Source organism: Hyla sarda, chromosome 8 (genome assembly GCF_029499605.1).
Source record: "Hyla sarda isolate aHylSar1 chromosome 8, aHylSar1.hap1, whole genome shotgun sequence".
Classification (NCBI taxonomy): Eukaryota; Metazoa; Chordata; class Amphibia; order Anura; family Hylidae; genus Hyla; species Hyla sarda.
The window spans coordinates 181,149,190-181,165,874 of NC_079196.1; positions in this window are offsets into that span (position 1 = coordinate 181,149,190).

Consider the following 16,685-nt stretch of genomic DNA (forward strand, 5'->3'; position numbering starts at 1 on the left):
TTATAATATTGATTACGCACAGGGAATAGTGCAAATATAAAAAGAAATAGTCCAAAAATATAGATTTTTAATCACATCACATATCAGAAAAAATAAATAAAAAGCAATAAAAAAAAAAAAAGCCAACAAAAAAGGTACCAATGAAAACTTCAGATCACAGCGCCAAAAATTAGCCCACATGCTGCCCCATAGGTGGAAAAATAAAACAAAGTTATAGTTGTCAGAAGATGACAATTTTAAATGTATAAATTTCAGTGCATGTTGTTATGATTTTTCCTGGAAGCACGACAAAATCAAACCTACTCTATATAAGTAGGGTATCATTTTAATCGTATGGACCTACAGAATAAAGATAAGGTGTAATTTTTACACAAAAATGTACTGTGTAGAAACAGAAGCCCCCAAAAGATTCAAAATGGCGTTTTTTCTTCAAATTTGCTGCACAATGATTTTTTTTTGGTTTCGCCATAGTTTTTTGGGTAAAATGACTGATGCAGAAAATTAGCCATCATATGGATCTTTAGGTGAAAAATGTAAAGAATTATGATTTTTTAAACGTAAGGAGGAAAAAAACTAAAGTGGAAAAACGCTCAGTTAAGGGGTTAAATAACCCCCTTACTGCCCTAGTAAAACAGGTATACTGACATTAGCATTAGATACTTAAATTTACCCCTTAAGGACCAAGCCCATTTTGACCTTAACCCCTTAAGGACTCAGCCCATTTGGACCTTAAGGACTAAGACAATTTTATTTTTACGTTTTCGTATTTTCCTCCTCCCCTTCAAAAAATCATAACTCTTTTATATATTCATCCACAGACTAGTATGAGGGCTTGTTTTTTGCCAATACCAGTTGTCCGTTGTAACGCCATCACTCACTTTATCATAAAATGTATGGCGCAACCAAAAAAATACTATTTGTGTGGGGAAATTAAAAAGAAAACAGCAATTTTGCTAATTTCGGAAGGTTTTGTTTTCACGCCGTACAATTTACGGTACAAATGACATGTGTTTTTTATTCTCTGGGTCAATACGATTAAAATTATTGCCATGATTATACACTTTTCTATTACTGTTGCGCTTAAAAAAAATTGCAAACTTTTTAACCAAATTAGTACGTTTAAAATTCCCCTATTTTGAAGACCTATAACTTTTTCATTTTTCCGTATAAGCGGTGGTATGAGGGCTCATTTTTTGCGCCGTGATATGTACTTTTTATTAATATCATATTTGCTTATACAAAACTTTTATAACATTTTTTATGAATTTTTTGGGAATAAAATGTTATAAAAAAGCAGCTATTTTGGACTTTTAAAATTTTTTTTACGTTCACGCCATTCACCGTACGGGATCATTTACATTTTATTTTAATAGTTCGGATATTTACGCACGCGGCAATACCAAATATGTATATCAAATATTTTTTTTTACACTTTTTGGGGGTAAAATAGGGAAAATGGGACAATTTACGTTTTTATTTGGGGAGGGTTTTTTTTTAACTTTATTTTTTTACTTTTTTTACTTATTCCTGCACGGCAGATGGAGGTTCCCTCACCTGGCTCCTCACCTGGCTCCTATGCCACTCTTATAGTCCCCATAGGGGACTATTTACAGCAACCATTTGATTGCTAATCCTGTTCAGTGCTATGTATAGGACATAGCACTGATCAGGGTTATCGGTCATCTTCTGCTCTGGTCTGCGGGAAGACAGATCAGAGCAGAAGACTCCCGGAAGGCAGAGAAGCCAGGTGAGGGGACCTCCATCTGCCGTGCAGGATGATCGGATCGCCGCGGCAGCGTTGCAGGCGATCCGATCATCCTGTTAAGTGACCGCGAAGCTGCAGATGCCGTGATCTGTATTGATCACGGCATCTGAGGGGTTAATGGCGGATATCCGTGGGATCGCGGGTGTCCGCCATTACCGGCGGGTCCCTGGCTGCGATCCACAGCCGGGACCTGCCGCGCATGATGCCGGCATCGCTCCGATGCCTGCGGTTATGCTAAGGATGTAAATGTACGTCCTGGTGCGTTAAGTACCACATCACCAGGACGTACATTTACGTCCTGTGTCGTTAAGGGGTTAAAGGGGTATTCCAGGCAAAACCTTTTATATATATATATATATATATATATATATATATATATATATATAAACTGGCTCCGGAAAGTTAAACAGATTTGTAAATTACTACTATTAAAAAATCTTAATCCTTCCAATAGTTATTAGCTTCTGAAGTTTTCTGTCTAACTGCTCAATGATGATGTCACGTCCCGGGAGCTGTGCATGATGGGAGAATATCTCCATAGGAACTGCACAGCTCCTGGGACATGAGTCATCAGAGAGCAGTTAGACAGAAAACAAAAACTCAACTTCAGAAGCTAATAACTATTGGAAGGATTAAGATTTTTTAATAGAAGTCATTCACAAATCTGTTGAACTTTCCGGAGCCAGTTGATATATAAAAAAAATTTTGGCCTGGAATACCCCTTTAAGGACCAGGCCACTTTTATTTTAGCATTTTCGTTTTTTCCTTCTCGCCTTCTAAAATCCATAACTCTTTTATATTTCCATCTACAGACCCATATAAGGGCTTGTTTTTTGTGTGACCAATTTTACTTTGTAATGAAACCTCTCATTTTACCATAAAATGTATGGTGAACCCAAAAAAATATTTTTTTTTATGGAGGAAATTTGAATGAAAACCACAATTTTGCACATTTTGGAGGGTTTCGTTTTCACACTGTACAATTTACGGTAAAAATGAAATGTGTACTTTATTCTGTGGGTCAATACGATTAAAATGATACCCATGGCTAGATACTTTTATGTTTTTGTACCGCTTAAAAAAAAACTAAACTTTTTGTACAAAATCAGTAATCTAAAATTGCCCTATTTTGACCACCTATAACTTTTTCATTTTTCTGTATATAGGGCGGTATGAGGGCTCATTTTTTAGCACCGTCATCTGTACTTTTTATTGATACCACAATTGCATATATAAAACTTTTAGATCATTTTTTATACATTTTTTGGGAACAAAATGTGACAAAAAAAGCTGCATTTTTGGCCTTTTTTTTAATGTATACGGCATTCACCATACGGGATCATTAACATTATATTTTGATAGTTCCGACATTTACAAATGCGGCGATACCAAATATGTTTATTAAAAAAAATTACGCTTTTTGGGGTAAAATGGGAAAAACTGACAATTTTCATTTTTATTGGGGGAGGGGATTTTTCACTTTTTCTACTTTTTATTTTTACATTTTTCAACTCTTTTTTTTAACACTTTTTTTGTCCCCATAGGGGACTATCTATAGCAATAATTTCATTGCTAATACTGTTCAGTGCTATGCATAGGACATAGAATCTGATCCGTATCATAGGCTCGATCTCAGACCAGAGCAGGAGACGCAGGGAGACGGACGGAGGCAGGGGAGGGGATCTCCGTCCGCCATTATAGATGATCGGATCACCCACGGCAGTGCTGTGGGCGATCCGATCATCTATTTTAAGATGGGCATTGCCGCAGATGCCGTCATCTGTACTGATCACGGCATCTGAGGGGTTAAAACTTATTTTGCCTACAATTCAGAAATACTGTAAATTAGATTTCATACATGTCGCCTGTTTCTAGCATCATATAGTAAACAATTCATTATATGCACACATTCCTACTTGACTTGCCGACAAAGTGGGACATGCTCGCCTGCCATGACTTGATTATTAAGACTTGACGGCGGACTTCACCGCTGATGAGCTATGACTTGCGTTTTGCATGTTTATTTGGAAAATAAAATAATCATTACGACTTCAACTTTATGTTACACAGCAACTGAGAAGTACAAACATTTTTTTCTTTTATGCTTTCACCACGTCCTTATTTGTATTTAATAGGCCCCCAGTTTCACCTGGGGCTTCTACCACCCCATAGACCTTGACACTCATTATTTTTCTTTGCTATTTGTGGCTGCATTTTATGATAAACAATTTTGAGGTGGCCCAGTACGAGAGGTGTTACCCTGTGCTCCTGCTGTCCTGTCAGGCAGCCTCCTTCAGTGTCCCCAAGGCCCCTGCCCATTGTAAAAGTGTTGTAAAATGTAATGTTGCTTTAAGAGTTATACCATGTGATATGTCATACGATTGTTACCCAGCAGCAAAAGCGGCCATCGACCTTAGGAAAATTGGGACATCGATATGGGGCACCGACTTCAGGAAGGATAAAATTATTTATTTTTCGTAAAAAGGATGCAACACTATAATATGGGAGCGTTTCCAGCCCAAACCGGGCTCTTCGTCAGGCAATACAATGTAAAATCACAGTAGCTTATTTAAAGACAGAGTAGGAGGATCTTCCGGGTCCGGTAACGTGGCGGTATCACTGGAAATGGTTAAAGTACATAACAAGGCACACCATAAAATACAATTAAAACTTCACATATAAAAATTTAGAATACATATTAAAAACCTTTGAATAAAAATGGGGTGAGTGTTATGTAATAACTACTCTGATCTCATTCAGACCATGAGGTGACAACATTTGCATCTTATATATCCAGTATATCTCCAGACTTTTTAGTTTCCCAAAGCAGTTCCTACTGTAAGTCGTGATAAGATAAATGCATTTTCGTTAGTGGATGTTGGTTCTTTTTTGTTTTTATGAAGACAATGTTTTTGTGAGAGTGCTTTGGTCCGATTAAATGCATGCTTCAAAATCTTTTCGGGATAGTGTTTCTCTTGAAAATGGCCTTGAAGGATTTTGGACTGTATTCTGAAGCTCTTTGGTCTGTACAATTCTTTCTATTTCTCTTATACTAGCTATATGTAATATTGGTTAGCCATTTTTTATAGTGGCCGCTGCAAAAGTCCAAGTAGCTGTTAGCATCCACCTTTTTGAAAAAGGTGGATGTCAGGAAGGATGTGTCATTGTGAGTAATTTGGATATCAAGAAAATGTATACAATCTTTATTAGATTCAAGGGTGAACTGTCATCCCCATGTATTTTTGTTCAGATGTAGAAGAAAGATAGACATATCTTCTGGGGGACCCTTCCAAACTAAAAACAGATCGGCAAAGTACTGATAGTAAACTGCAATTTTTTCTATGATGGATGGATTATGCCAGATATGTTGGGTCTTAAAGGCGCCCATGAAGATATTAGCATAAACTGGGGCGACCTCTGAGCCCATCGCTGTACCGAGTTTCTGATGGAATATTTTGCCATGATATGAGAAAAAATTATTATGAAGAATGTATGAAAGAGAATCAATAAGGAAATTCCTATTTACTGGAGAAATATTGGGATCTTGTTCAAGTGCTTGTTGTTCACATTGAATGCCCAGATCGTGTTGTATATTTGAATACAGCAATGAGACGTCACAGGTAATGTGTATATATTCAGACTTCCATTGTAGTGGAACAATATGCTCGAGCTGCATGGAATCTTTCAGATTACTTGGCAGATTGACAGCGTAGGTTTGAAGATGAAGATCAAGATAATGGGCAAGATTACTGAGTGAAGAATAAGTGCAAGCTATAATTGAACGTCCTGGAGGTGAGGTAGTAGATTGATGTATTTTGGGCAAATTATAGAAATATGGCTTGTTATGGTTTGTTTAAAAAATGAATTTTTGTTCATTTTTTGAGAGAAATACATCTTCTGTTGCTGTGTTGACCAGAGTTAACACATCCGTTTTAATTTTTTCAAACGGATCTGAGGTCACAACGGCATAGTAGTTGGTATCCGATAAAATACGTAGGGATTCTGTTGGCCCCGTCATCCTAACCTATTTGTGACCATTTATATCTTGGGTTGACCTGCACGAGGTGCGCACGTTTTTTTTTTTCTGTTTCTTGTTTCTACGATTGTTACCCATTGTTAACCAGTGACCAGGTGATCCCAAGAGTGACCTCTGGGCTCCCTGCTAGTCTCCCCCATATAAGCCCTGGTTGGAGCTAGCTTCTCTCTCTTTGAGCTCTGCTCTTCTGCTAAGCTGAGGTCCAGTGCAGGCGTGCCTTGTGTGTATGTCCAGAGTGTTGGAGACCTCAAAGTCCAGTCCTGCAGCCACCATCAAGTCAAGTAAGCTAAAGTCACAACTTTATGAGTCAAGTCATGTTAGTCCCTGTCATTTGTCAAGTCAGCGTGGTCTGCATTCAATTGTCCAGTCCTACTACAAGTTCCAGAAAGCCCTTAAGGTCTCTGCATCACTGGTCACTTCTGTAGGCCCTGGCTGAACTGTATAGACTTTACCAACTGTCTACCCTCCGTAAAGCTACCGTTGTCTGTAACTTGGCAGTGGAGACTTTACTGCTTCCATGCCTAGCCCAGGATCCAACGGTATATATTTGGGTGGTCATAAGCTAAACCATGCCCTGGCATCACGAATACAAGGGCAAAATGCCATGTGCCCCTAGGGTAACAACTTCCCTGCAACACACACCCCGCCATATCACAACTTTTGGCGTCACAAACTGGATATGGGTGTGCACCTTATGCCTCAAGTACTCCCCCCACGCTGAACTGTGTCCAATATTGTCTGCAAAAACTGCATGCCGATGTGATTTAAGTCTGTGCCAAAAAGTGTATCGGACTTTGCAAGTGAAAAGTGTTTTACTTGTGGCACTTGTGAAACAGAGGGGGAGGTGAAAAAAAGACTGTTATTTGCCATCGTGGATTGTAGAGAGTCGGTACCTGAAAGGGTTAATTGGGTCCAGTGTTTCCCGCGCAAGCCATCGCAGCTCTGTCTGTCAGTCCCCAGCAGTGACGCTTCTCCAGCACAGTGAGGAAGAACCAAAGAGCCGCCCTGTGTTGCCCACGGGAAGACTTTGCCGACAGGACCAAAACAGGAAGTTCCCTGGTCGCAGCCATATTGAAGGTTATGGCGGCTTCGTCCGGCTCCACTGTCTTCTATCAAGCCCCTGCTGCAGCGCAGACTCTGCAAAAGCCAACTATTACCAGTATCAAGTCTCTGGTGCTGGTAACTATCAGCATTAACCCACTAGTGTCCGCAAGTCTTATCGCAAGACAAATTACTACCGGGTACCTGCAAAATAGAGGGGGAGTATTCATTATAGTACTCCCACTAGCCGAGTCTAAGCCACTGCAGCACACATTATTCTTCGTAAAGTGACAGTGCACTCAAAATTCAACAAGATGTCAAGACCCAGCTCTCCATATCAACCCTTCACCCTGAGGGATTTCAAAGAAAGGATCCAGAGTTTGTTTGCCTTTTACTCTTTCCCTCCTAATCAACAGGTGCAATTGCTCACAGAACAAATACAGGAACCAGTGTTAGAGGAAGTCAGCACCTGGCCAGCCTCTGAAAAGGCGACTGTAGATCTTTGAAGGACTGTTCCAGGTGTTTGAGAGGTCCGTCTCCGGCTGTATGAAAGGCATCAGAAGCCAGGTGAGACCTTGAGAGCATATGCCGTAGCCCTACAGAATGCCATAGAGACTTTTAAAAAATGTGATGTTCAAAAAAAAAACTGATTGTAACTAATGTGACAGATAAGGGGTCTGCTGAATTTATACTGGGTATGAATACCAGTAACACAAGCAGAAAGCCCTATCTGTAGGGGGGGGGGGGACTTAACACCCCTAAGTACTCTCAGGGCATAAATAGGTGGACCATGTAGTGCCTGCTACAACAGCGGAAAATAAAAAAAATTACAAACACCAACATAGAAAGAAAAGCTGTAGAAGACTGACGTAGCAAATAATGACAACTTTATTGTTAAACAATGTATTAACAAAAAAGAATGGCAGCTAAAACAGAGGACATCTCCTAAAGAAAGTGCATTATGATGCCACACTCTATATTGCTATATAGTGAGGTGGGTATATACATGTTGCACACAACACGTAATATAAATGCGCCAGTGCAGATGGATACAGACAATACTATGCTGAAGTGCAAGTAAATATCAGGCATTATACAACCTGCATATGCACAAAAGTGCAAAAGTACAAAAGGTGCAAACTGCAGAAATACCCAAACATACAATGTAAAATACGCAACCAGGAGACGTCCACCCCTATGACCATTTCAGACAGGAGTCCTTCTTCGGGGAGTGGCTGCCACTCCCGCCACTACAGCCTAATGTGGGGGAACTATACTGCCAACCTAATGTGGGGGAACTATGCTACCAACCTAATGTGGGGTAACTATACTGTCAACCTAATGTGGGGGAACTATGCTGCCATCCTAATGTGGGGGAACCATGCTGCCAACCTAATGTGGGGGACCTATACTGCCAACCTAATGTGGGGGAACTACAACCTAATGTGGGGGAACTATGCTGCCAACCTAATGTGGGGGACCTATACTGCCAACCTAATGTGGGGGAACTACAACCTAATGTGGGGGAACTATACTGACAACCTAATGTGGGGGAACTATGCTGCCATCCTAATGTGGGGGAACTATGCTGCCATACTAATGTGGAGCTATACAAAAATATAAAATTGTACTATTCTGATCCCTATAACTCTTTTATTTTTCTGCATATGGGGATGTATGAGGGTCATTTTTTGCACTGCGATTTGTAGTTTTTATTGGTACCATTTTTGTTTTGATGGGACTTTTCAATTGCTTTTTAGATATTTTTAATGGTATTTGAAGTGACCAAAAATGTGCAAATCTGGCTAGTGCACTATTATGACTTTTGGGGCCCCACTTTGGATTTTGCCCAGGGCCACGCTAAGCCTAAAACTGGCCCTGCTTCCATGGCCAGCACTCCACTGCCCTCCACCCTTTTGGTCCAGGCGTTTTTAATTAGCAGGAGACTGCATAAGGGTTTCCTCCTTACATTCTCTAAGCTCTCTGGAAGGGAGCAAATGGTAGGTTTCACACTGGTGTGGTTCTCTGTGATGGCCATTGTTTCTGTGATGCTTTGTCTGTGGGGTGGTGTGGCCCAGAGCCAGGGGCTTTGCCGGACAGCAGTGGAGCTGCATGACCTCTGAGTCATTCCCCCGGTGGGCTTGGTGTCTGGGAGGCAGTGGTCGCCGCTTGGTGCTACACTATTGTCAGGTTAGGGACCCACTCTGATTAGGTGGCCTTGACGTGGCGTGTGGCCTTGTACTTTTTGATCAAAATGTATACTAACAACCTGTTAGTTTTTGAAATTATGCTGAGAAGCAAGTAGATCAAAATACAAATGGTGGATGTGTGGCTATGTTTCTCTATTTTTGTTGTTCAAAGGACATCTTAACAGAACGTATGGTGGCCCGACAGAGTGCAGCCCAAGTTGCTGAAGGATCCGGTACGAGTCCTCCCGAGCACTGGTGGGCACAACTCCAAGTTGTAGATGACACTACCCCAAGGGACCGAGTCAAGGGAGTCATCAATGTTGCCAAAAGGTGCCATGAAGCTTTTAGCAAACACCCCACAGATTTCAGGCATACGCCCATGATCCAACACCAAATCCTCACAGGCGACAGCCCACCTATCAAGTAAAGACACCGCCTGGTTGTGCCAGGCATGTATCAGACTGTCAAGAAGATGATGGCCGACATGAAAGAGGCAGACGTCATCCAAGAAAGTCAGAGTCCCTAGGTGGCGCCACTTGTCCTGGTCAAGAAAAAAGATGGAACCATCCGCTTCTGTGTCGACTACAGGAAACTGAACAATGTCACACATAAGGTCGCTTGTCCTCTGCCAAGGATTGAGGAGTCACTCACAGCCCTCAGGTCTGATGCTTACTTCTCCACCCTGTGCTTAACAAGTGGATATTGGCAAGTGCCCATGGCCATAAACGACCGGGAGAAGACTGCCTTCATGACACACATGGGACTATTCGAGTTTAAAAGTATGCTGTGTGGGCATTGTAATGCCCCTGCTATGTTTCAGTGTTTGATGGAAAGTAGAGATGAGCAAACTTTTGAAAAATTCTATTCGGCCGAATTTTTTCTCGGTGAATCTATATTAAAAAAGGCTATTTCTAGCCTACATACAGCCTCTATAGAGGTATAGAACACTTTTCTGTGTTCTAAAACGCATATGGAGTGTGCTGTAGTAGTGAAATAATACTGTAATACAGAATAACATGCAGATTACCGGCATCGCTTTTAGAATTACTGCCGCACAGCAGCACAATGACAGAGCCTGGTGGTGGCATCAGTTTCAGGAGACCATATAGTGACTGAATGACATAGCGTGGAGGTGTTGGCAGCATGAGGAGACCATATAATGGCTGAATGACACAGCGTGGAGGTGTTGGCAGCATGAGGACACCATATAGTGGCTGAATGACACAGCATGCACATCTTGGCAGCATGAGGAGACCATATAGTGGCTGAATGACACAGCATGGAGGTGTTGGCAGCATTAGGAGACCATATAGTGGCTGAATGGCACAATGTGGAGATGTTGGCAGAATGAGGAGACCATATAGTGGATGAATGGCACAGCCCGGAGTTGCCAGCAGCATGAGTAGGCACTAGGCCTTCACACTCCCTAACATTAAAAGATGAATTAAGAAATTTAAACCGAAGATTTTGGATAGCGGGTGCTACCTATGAGAAAATTTAAAATTCCCAGACCCAGGCCCCATAGCGGCATCAGTAAACCATATATTGCCTGAATGACACAGCCTGGAGTAGGCTGATGCACAAGTACACAGCAGGGCTTCACACCCCCCCCCCCCCCCAAAAAAAAACAAAATACACAACAATTTTATAAATTTTTGAAAAAGATTTTCGATAGCGGGTGCTACCTATGAGAAAATTTGAAATTCCCAGACCCAGGCCCAGCAGCGCCATCAGTAAACCATATATTGCCTGAATGACACAGGCTGGAGTTGGCTGATGCATGAGTACGCACCAAAGCTTCACAATCCCTAATAAAAAATACAAACATTTTTGACGAAAAATTTTAACGAAAATTTAGGACAGCGAGTGCTCTCTATTTATTACCAGAATGACGCAGCCTGGTGTTGGCTGCAGCATGAGGAGACCATTGAAATGTGTGATTTTTTTAATTTGAAATTTAAATCAAAATTTGTGTCCCGGACCCCGCTGTGTGGGTACAAATAACATAATCTCACAAGCACCCACAGGGATCATGTGGCCGTAAGACGTAGGCGCAACGTCTCCATAGCCCTGACCGGCCATTTTTGGGTTTTGTACCTTTGTTTAAGAACAAGCGCATATCCAAGAGTCCAGAATACTCTATAATGCAGGACGGTGGACCACCAAAAGACATTCTTCTATAAAATATTTTTTTTATGAAATAAAGAAGCAGAGTTCATCCCTCTGCGTATTTTTTTGAAAATTTTACTTAAAAAATCACACGCAACAAGCGTTCAATGGTGTAATGGTTATTATTCTGGAAAATTCAAGTTTATTACTGTGATAATTATCAGAAAATTTGAAAAAAACACTACCCAAGAGTGTTTAATAACCACATACATTGCACCATAAATGTGTAAATTTAAATTAAGCATGTATGTATGTATTTCAAAAATCCTAAAATTAAAGGCCCAAGCCCAGAAGCATCAGGAAGTCAAATAGTTCCTGAAAGACACAGGAGCAGTCAGGAGTAGGCATCAGCAGTACCCAAGAGGCTTTAATACCCCCTTACATTGCACGATCAATCGCGAGATCGAGCAATAACAGGTGTGTTATGCCCTCAGATGTCCGGGGCCGCACGCGCGCTAAATTGAACGGACCAGCGTGTGTCTATCTTTCACCGACAGGTGCGGGTCACCCGCTGAACCCCGTTCGCGATAGGGATCAGGGATTGCAATTATTTGCCAGGAAAGAAGAATCACAACTAAGTGCGGGTCATAAGCTCGGGTTCATTAAGTCCCTGCCCTTTGTACACACCGCATGTCTCTACTACCGATTGGATGGTTTAGTGAGGTCCTCGGATTGTCCCTGGCGGGGTAGGAGAAGTCCCTGGCAGAGCGCCGAGAATTTAAAGATCATTGTTGAAATTTGAATTAAGCATGTATTAGCTACTGCTAAACATCCAAAAATTGAAGGCCCAAGGCCTGAGGCATCAGGGAGGCAAGTAGTTTCTGAAAGACACAGAATGAGTCAGGAGCAGTCATTCGCAGTACCCAAGAGGGTTTCATAACCCCTTACATTTAAAGATCAATGTTGAAATTTGCATTAAGCATGTATTTAGCTACTGCTAAACATCCAAAAATTAAAGGCCCAATGCCAGAATCATCAGTGAGGCAAGTAGTTCCTGGAAGACACAGGATGAGCCAGGAGCAGGCAATTGCAGTACCAAAGAGGGTTTCATAACCCTAATTGATAACCCAAGAGGGTTTCATAACCAACCATAATTGGGAAATGTTGGTGTAGCAGCATGGTCAATCTACTCTGAGGCATCTGGCATTGGTGGCTGGAAATCCTGGCTGATCCATCCCTGATTCATCTTGACAAATGTCAGTCTCTCAACATTTTTAGTGGACCGACGAGTTTGCCTTGGGGTGACTATGGCCCCGGCCGCACTAAACACCCGCTCTGATGGCACACTACTGGCCGAGCAGGACATCTTTTCAAGGGCAAACTCTGCTAGTTGCGGCCATAAAGCAAGTTTGGCTGCCCAGAAGTCCAGCGGATCTTCGATGGTTGTTGGCATGGTCATGTCAAGATATGCCACCCCCTGCTGGTTCAGGTCCTGCTCCATGTCTACCTGCTGCTGATGAGTTGCTTCACTATGCGGGTGAAGAAAGCTACTCATCAGCGACTGTAGACTCAGGCTGCTGCTGATTGAGCCGGTACTGCTCCTGCCACTCCTCTCCTCCCCAGCAGCCATGGCAGTGGAAGGTGAGCACAGAGAGCCCCCTGAGTCAGACCTGCGAGTGGTTGGACCATGTGGCCGATAGGCATCGGCCAACTGACTACGTAGAATCTCTCTGTAGTAGGTCAGTTTGTCCTCCCTCTCAGTGGGTGTAAAAAAGGCCCCTATTCTGGGACTGTAACGAGTGTCTAATAAGGTGGAGATCCAGAAGTCATCCCGCTGACGAATTTTGACAAATCGGGGGTCACTACGCAAGCAACTGAGCATGCATCGTGCCATTTGCGCCAGTGACTCGGAGGGACTACCTTCCTCCATCTCCACTGCATACTGCGACGGTGTGTCTGGGTCCTCTGTCTCGCCTTCCTCATAACCCTCCAGCTCTTCTGGCTGCTCCTGCTCCTCCTCTCCTGTCCGATGACTAGAAACACCGGCCATCTCATCCAACCAAAACTGTGCTCCGCTCTGCCCCTCATCATCCCCCTCCTCCAGTTAAGCCCCACAGGGCTCATGTAGCCTTGAGATGTAGGCGCAACGTCTCAATTGCCGTGATCAGCCATGGTTTCAATAATTTGTTGTAGGAAATGTAGGAGTGGAATTATGTCGTTCATGGCCTAATCCAAGCGATTTACAAATAATGTGACTTCCTCAAAGAGCTTAAGCAAACTGCAGGTGTCACGTATGAGCTGCCACTGGTTCACATTGAAGTTACACAGGGGAGTACTCCTATCTGCTTGGATCATCAAGAAATCGGTGATGGCTTTTCTTTGTTTGTATAGTCTGTCCAACATATGGAGGGTGGAATTCCAACGTGTGACAACGTCACAAATAAGACTTTGTTGTGAGATACCGTTCTGACGCTGCAGCTCAAGGAAGGTGTGCTTGGCGTTGTACGAGTGGCTGAAGTGCATGCACAGTTTCCTTGCCATTTTCAGGATGTTTTGCAAATGGGGTGACGACTTGAGGAAGTGCTTGACAACCAGATTCAACACGTGTGCCATGCAGGGCGCATGTTTCACACTTCCTTGTTGCAGTGCGGACACAATGTTCTTCCCATTGTCGGTCACCATGGTTCCCATTTCCAGATTTCGTGGAGTAAGCCATACTCGGATTTCTTTACGAATGAACTTCAGCAGTTCCTCCCCTGTGTCACTCCGTTTGCCAAGGCAAACCATGTGAAGAACAGCTTGACACTGCCGTTCCCTAAACGCATGGTACGATGAAGGGCCACCGAGATTTGGACGTGCAGTGGAGGCCGAGGACACGGTGGAGGATGAGGAGGCGGCATCGAACACTGTAACAGGAGCAACTGCCTGGGAGCGAGAGCGTGAAGGAGGAAGCGGTGTGACCTGTCCAAGTTGCTGTTGTGGCTGTGCAGGAACCACACTTACCCAGTGGGCCGTAAAAGACAAGTAGTCTTTTACGGCCCACTGGCCGTAGTTACAGCTCCACACGTCGGCGCTGCCGTGCACTTTTGAACACACCGACAGGCTCAAGGACCTGCCCACCTTCTCTTGTACAAACTTATGCAGGGCTGGTACTGCCTTCTTCGCAAAGATGGTGGAGCCTTGGCTGGATGAAGGAGGGAGCGGATGGCCACTGGGTGATGCAGCAGGCTGGACCACTACATTGGAGCCGCGGTTCTCCCAGGCCGCTTTATGGTGGCGAAGCATGTGTTGACGCAGGGCCGTGGTGCCGACATTGGGACCCTGGCCACGCTTCACTTTCTGCTGACAGATCTTGCATGTGGCTACGTGAACCTCCTCCGGATGCCTTATGAAAAACTTCCACACTGCCGAGAAGCTGATTTTCCCACCGGCAGTCTGCACTAATTGACTGCAGGTGGTCTCCCCCAGGAACATTTGGCTCCTGAATTTCCACTACTGCCACCACGCTGACTGCCAACCGTGCTACCGCCTTGCTACCTCAAGGGCAATATGCAACTCTCTTCTCCTGATGATGATGAAGCCCCTTCTGCACCCGGCTCCCAATTGCGATCGGCTTTATCATCATCAACAGGTGTGTGCACGTCACTGATGTCCTCCTCAGGTTCCCCAACAGTGTCTGCTTCTGGACCCTGAACACTTGCAACACCGCATCCCACGTCACTCTCCGCATCACTACTTGGCTGCCTAGCGGAGCAAGCGGCGCAAGCGGCGCATGTCTCCTCCCCGTCTTGGCTGTCCAGTAGCTGCTGACTGTCCTCTATTAGATCGTCCTCAGTAAATAGTGCAGCTGAACCCACAGCATAAGATACATATTTAGGAGAGGGAACGGCATAGGACAAAGGCAATGGGAGGACAGGGACTGCTCCCGGGCCATGCCAACTGAGGGTTGTGTCTGAGGAATCCACCGACTGTTGACTGGGGGTGTCAGATGTCACTTGTGATGATGTAGATGAGCGTGTTAACCAATCGACGGCAGATGCGTTGCTGATGGAGACACTACCGCTGGCTGATAACGGGAGCTCAGGCCTCTCGCTGCGACTCCTGCTGCCACTCGCCCCAAGCCTGCGGCCAACTCTGCCTGAAGTATTTAGGCCTCTGCCACTCCTTTGTGCACGTCCTGGCACTTCTCTGCCTGACATACTTAGTGCATTTATGAGGGTATTACATTACGCTACACTACACTTTAAACAGTATTTGTCTAGAACAGCAGCAGGTGATTACTTACAGCTGTCCTTTAACAGTATGTAGGCCCTTTACAGATTAGCAGGTACAAGATGGTACATTAACCCCTTAACGACGCAGGACGTATATTTACGTCCTGCGCCGGCTCCCGCGATATGAAGCGGGATCGCGCCGCGATCCCGCATCATATCGCGTGGGTCCTGGCGCTAATCAACGGCCGGGACCCGCGACTAATACCACACATCGCCGATCGCGGCGATGTGCGGTATTAACCCTTTAGAAGCGGCGGTCAAAGCTGACCGCCGCTTCTAAAGTGAAACTGAAAGTATCCCGGCTGCTCAGTCGGGCTGTTCGGGACCGCCGCGGTGATATCGCGGCGTCCCGAACAGCTGATTGGACACCGGGAGGGCTCTTACCTGCCTCCTCGGTGTCCGATCGACGAATGACTGCTCCGTGCCTGAGATCCAGGCAGGAGCAGTCAAGCGTCGATAATGCTGATCACAGGCGTGTTAATACACGCCTGTGATCAGGATGAGAGATCAGTGTGTGCAGTGTTATCGGTCCCTATGGACCTATAACACTGCAAAAAAAAAGTAAAAAAAAAAGTGTTAATAAAGGTCATTTAACCCCTTCCCTAATAAAAGTTTGAATCACCCCCCTTAAACAGTGTAAAAAAAAAATAAATAAACATATGTGGTATCGCCGCGTGCGTAAATGTCCGAACTATAAAAACATATCATTAATTAAGCCGTACGGTCAATGGCGTACGCGTAAAAAAATTCCAAAGTCCAAAAAAGCGTATTTTGGTAACTTTTTATAACATTAAAAAATGAATAAAAAGTGATCAAAAAGTCAGATCAAAACAAAAATCATACCAATAAAAACTTCAGATCACGGCGCAAATCACGGCAGATCACGCCCCGTACGTGGAAAAATAAAAAAGTTATAGGGGTCAGAAGATGACATTTTTAAACGTATAAATTTTCCTGCATGTAGTTATGATTTTTTCCAGAAGTGCGACAAAATCAAACCTATATAAGTAGGGTATCATTTTAACCGTATGGACCTACAGAATAATGATAAGGTGTAATTTTTACCGAAATATGCACTGCTTAGAAACGGAAGCCCCCAAAAGTTACAAAATGGCGTTTTTTTTTCGATTTTGTCGCACAATGATTTTTTTTTCCGTTTCGCCGTGCATTTTTGGGTAAAATGACTAATGTCACTGCAAAGTAGAATTGGCGACGCAAAAAATAAGCCATAATATGGATTTTTAGGTGGAAAATTGAAAGGGTTATGATTT